This window comes from Tamandua tetradactyla, chromosome 2 (assembly GCF_023851605.1).
Source record: "Tamandua tetradactyla isolate mTamTet1 chromosome 2, mTamTet1.pri, whole genome shotgun sequence".
In the NCBI taxonomy this organism is placed as follows: domain Eukaryota; kingdom Metazoa; phylum Chordata; class Mammalia; order Pilosa; family Myrmecophagidae; genus Tamandua; species Tamandua tetradactyla.
In genome coordinates this window covers 161,633,959-161,639,056 of record NC_135328.1, presented here as the reverse complement: position 1 = coordinate 161,639,056, position 5,098 = coordinate 161,633,959, and the positions used below count along the sequence as shown (strand labels likewise).

Sequence of the window (5,098 nt, the reverse complement as noted above, 5' to 3'; positions counted from 1 at the left end):
AAGAAAAAGTGATTGTTTTAGGCTCTCAAAGCTACCAAAATGGAATATACCAGAAAAGGGCTGGCTTTTAACAATGGGGATTTATTAGCTTGCAAATTTACAGTTCTAAGACTGTGAAAATGTTTAAATTGAGACATCAACAGGACAATACCTTCTCTGAAGAAAGGCTGCCAGCATCTGGGACACCTCCGTCACATGTGAAGGCACATGGCTGGTGTCTGCTGGTCCTTCTCTCCTGATTTTCATTGCTTTCAGACTCTGGCTTCAGTGACTTCTTCTCTGAGTTTCTGTGGGTCCTCTCTTAGCTTCTTCTGGCCTTTCCTTCATGCGCTTCTCTTAATTTCATCTGTTAACTTCTCCGGACTCTCTGAGCTAATTCTGTGTATCTTTTAACCTCATATAAAGGACTCCAGTAAGGGGATTAAAATCCACCTTTAATGGAGTGGATTACATCTCAATTGAAATAACTTAATCAAAAGGTTCTATTCACAATAGGTCTGCACCCACAGGAATGGATTAAAAGTGCTTGGCCTTTTCTGGGGTACATAACAGCTTCTAAACCACCACACCAATAGAAATAGAGAGGCTGTTAATAAAGAAAAGAGAATGGAAGCCTGGTGAAATAAAGACTGAGGAGAAATGAGAGTGAATGAGTCCAGGACATAGGGGAAGGAGCTGGCCTGTACAAAAGGATGGAAACATGGTCCCTGAGTCTGCAGGAGAGGGGCACAGGTGGGAGGGGATAGAAATAAGTGTATAGGTGGGCAGCAGAAAGGAAAGGAAGATTAGATCTGATAACTTCTTTTTCTCTCTCAATGAAGGGAAAGGTGAGGTAAGCTGATATGCATGAAGATGAGACAAGCTAGAGAGCTTGGGAAAGAATAGTTTGGGAGGATGGACAAGAGAAGTGACCAAGAAATCATAGAACAATTTGTAAGACATGTTGCAGGTGCACTGGCAACCAGATATTTTTAACACACAACTCAATATGGGTGTGTGATTTGGGATTTGGATAGAAAACAGCAGAGCAGACAATGCGGAAGATACGCCAGCCTGAGAGAGAGCATGTGCAAAGGCCTAGGAGAATTAAAACCCAAGTGTATGGATGATTGCAGAGGGGATGGCTAAAGGAGGAGGAAAGGAATCACAGGAACATGGATCAAATTGTGAGGATTCTTGAAAGCCATGCTGAGGGATCTAGAACATATTCGGTAGGAAATTGAATTAATATTGTATTTTCATAGGTTCTGTTTTATAGGCTTTGATTGTAGAATCAGAGACTAGAAAGGGGCCTCAGGTGGGGAGATAGAGTCACAGAGAGGAGATTTGATTTGTCTGTGGTCACTTAGCCAGCTAGTGGGAGAGCCTGTATTCAATGACAGATCTTCTGACCCCAGGCCGAGGACTCTCATCCCCCCTACCCCCCCCCCCCCGTCCTTGCCTCTCCTGCCCCCACTGGCCTTCCTCATGAACCTAAAGCAATAGGTTCCATCATCTTAATGGAATTTCAGGGAGTGTGGCAGACCAGAGAGGCCTAATTGGAGGCAGAAGACACCACCCCAACACACTTGACATCACTCCACAGACTTAGATGTGGATCCAGCTGAAATTGGCTCCGTTCTTTTCCATGTTCCTTAGTGGCATTGCTCAGAGCAGTGGCCGCCAGGAGCTAAAGTTTCTGAGCCTAGGGGCCCTTTATATGGGAGAGCCAAGACATCCCAAGGCCAAAACCAGCAGGCCTGGCTTCCATTTCAGGGCCTGGAAGCACAGGCCTTCAAAACGTCAACATATTAATGACCTGCTGAAGGCTTAGCTTCCCATGCAGGGGACGTTTGGAAAGAAAAGTTTATTTTTGTTGTTGTTTTTATTCATAAATAGCACAAGCTGACTTTTCAGCACTGCAGAGAGGTCTGGGCAGCCAGGATAGGAAGACCCCCCACTAGGGCAAATTTCTGAAGCCAGTTCTTGCACGAGCCTGAAGCTCCAAGGGGACTTGGGCCTGAGCTGCCAGAGGTTAGTATTTCTGTCACTGTTTTTCCTACAAACAGCAGGCCAAGTGGGACAGGCGATAAAGACAACTGACCTGGGTGGTTGGGGCATTTGTTTAACCTGCTAAGTAACCTGCAAAGTTAGAGTAACTAATACTTTAGGTTACTACCAGCTCTGGAGTCCTTGGATGTTTCTGAGACGTCAATAGCCCTAAGGCCTGTTGCCCAAAATGATTTTCTCAGCCCTGCTGCCATTCTTGAGAGTTTTCTCTGATTTTTAACAAGCAGCAGATTCTTACCATAAGGCTACCTTGTTGTCTCTTTTGTTAATCTTTCATAGGCCTAAAACTGAAATCCTACCCCTCCCTTGGTCATTCACTCTGGGGCTTCACATTTTAGTTTAAAAAATGCATTCATTCTGAGCCATGAAGGTGACAGCATAAGATGCTCCAGAATGCCATTGCTGCACGGAATCTTTTAACAGCTAGCAAAAACTGGGAGAACCATCTTCCTCAAAACCCCAGAAGCCAGTTAAAGGGTTGCAGTAACTGGACAAGTGCTGAATCAAGAAAACAATCTTTAATATATTTAATGGATTTTTGGAGCAGGGAGATGGAATAGGAGCTTGCTCCGTCCACTCCACACATCAACCTGGTATTGCAGTACCTCCAGGAATGGCGCATTCCCTGTGGGGGAAACATGCGTTGGTTCATAAACGTAAGCTTTAAAGTTAAAAAAAAAAATGGTAGGAGAAGCTCAGGGCACGCCTGCTGGCCCCTCCTCTAACCCCTTCCCAGCACAGTGTGCAGCCAGCCTGTGTCCCCATTTGGGTCCCCGGCCCCATTTTGAAGGGAGCAGAGTAAATGCTATGCATATACTGAGGGGCCTGTATGTCAGTGTCCATCTATTGAGGACACCCTGAAATACTGAACCAGGAATCTCCTCTCTGGCTTTCTCTCTTAGAACTTGCCTTGTAGGAAAAATCAACTTCAGATAGCCAAAGCAGTGTGAAAAATCATTAAGTCAAAGAAGCCTGGGGCAAAAGATTACCTGCTATAAATTATACAATTTAGCACCCCAGAGGGACAGAAAGTCTATTTCATAGGAAATAATCATAGAGGGCATTCAAATTCTAGTATAAAGGAAATTCTTAGGCCACCAGCAAGCACAAGCTCAAAATAAGACTCGGGCTCAGGAAAGACAGGGAAGAGTCTGCACTTGACGTTCACCTGGAGCTGGTCTTCTTGATAGGCGTGCTGAGCTCTGCAGGAGAGTGCAGGCCAAAGCGGATGCAGTTTGTAAAGACTGTGAAAGGTGTTTTTGCATTTGATTCTTTGTTTTTGTTAACTCTTGGGACTAAATTCCAGAGCTAATACTTTAAAATACTAAAATGTACAGTGTGCAACAAAAGATTACAAGACAAACGAAGAAACAGGAAATGATAGCCCATTGAAAGGAACAAAATAAGAATCCAGAAAACAACAATATCAAAGTCCAGACCTTGGACATACTGGATATATAATTTTATTGGGGTGGGGGGTGTGCATGGTCCGGGAATCAAACCCAACATATAATTTTTTAAATGTTTCTCAATATCCTCCAGGAGATGATGGAAAACACAAAGAAAGAACTAAAGTATATCAGGAAAATTATGAATGAACAATGCAAGACTCTTAATAAAGAGACAGAAATTTTTAAAAGGAACCAAATAGAAAACTCAATAATTTCTGTAGTTTTCTTATTTCACAAGGGAAGTTAGGAAATATTTTGAGGTAAATGAAAAGGAAAACACAACATACCAAAATTTATGGGAGCAAAACACCATTAGCAAAATGACAGAAGAAAGTCCTGCATTATCAATAGTTATTTTAAATGTAAGTGGAATTAACTCTCCTGTCAAAATGCAGAAATTAGCAGAATGGGTTAAAAAGCATAACCCAAAAATATGCTGTTTACAAGAGACTCAAATTCAAAGACACAAGTAGGTTGAAAGTGAAAGGATGGGGGAAAAATATACCATGCAAACAGGAGGAAAAATAGAGCTGGTGTAGCTACACTAATATCAGATAAAGTATATTTTTAGTCAAAATTGTTATGAGGGACAAAGAAGGTTACTTTATACTGATAAAGAGGTCAGTTCAAACAAAAAAACATAATGTTATAAATATATATGCACCTAACAGCAAATTCCCAAAATATATGAAGCAAATGTTGAAAGATTTGAAGGGAGAAATAGAGCATTCTATATTAATAGTAGGAGATTTCCATATATCACTTTCAATAATTGAGTAAAACAATTAATTAATTGATTAAACATCTAGACAGAAAATCAGTCAGGAAATAGAAGACGAATAATACTATAAACCTATAATATCATAATACTGCAAATCTATGAGAAGGAAAACACAACCTACCAAAACTTATGGGAATCAACAAAGGCAGTACTGAAAGGGAACTTTATAACTCTAAATACTTACCTTAAAAAATAAAAAAACAAACCAAACAAAAAGAAAGAAAGATCTCAAATCAGAGACCTAACTTCACAACTAGACGATTTAGAAAAAGAGGAGCAAACTAAACCCAAAATGAGAGAAGGAAGAAAATAAATGCTACAGCAGAAATAAATGAACTACAGAATTACCAACAAACAAACAACACCAACAAAAAAAAAATAGAGACTGAATTAAACCAAAAATTTGTTCTTTGAAAAGACCATTAAAATTGACAAACCTTTGACTAGACTGACAAAGGAACAAAAGAGAGAGGATACAGATGACTAAAATTAGAAATGAAAGAGGGGGGAGCTTTAGTATTGACTCCAAAGAATTCAAAGATTATAAGAGGATACGATGAACAATTGTAAATCACAAATGAGATAACCTAGATGAAATGGACAAGCTCCTGGAAACATGCAAACTATCTACACTGACTCAAGAAGAGAGAGAAAAATCTCAACAGCAAGTTGAGAGATTGAGTCAGTAATCAAAATCTCCCCACAAAGGAAAGCCCAGAACCACATGGCTTCACTGGTGAATACTGTCAAATATCACAAGAATAAATAACACCAGTCCTGCTCAAACTCTTTCAAACCTTTGAAGAGGAGGGAACAC

General features: G+C 40.5%; 1 pseudogene; it reads left to right on the top strand.

The window, feature by feature from the left end:
- The first annotated feature begins 2,563 nt into the window (after positions 1 to 2,563).
- LOC143675120 (U2 spliceosomal RNA) lies at positions 2,564 to 2,676 on the top strand (annotated as a pseudogene).
- The last annotated feature ends 2,422 nt before the right edge of the window (positions 2,677 to 5,098 follow it).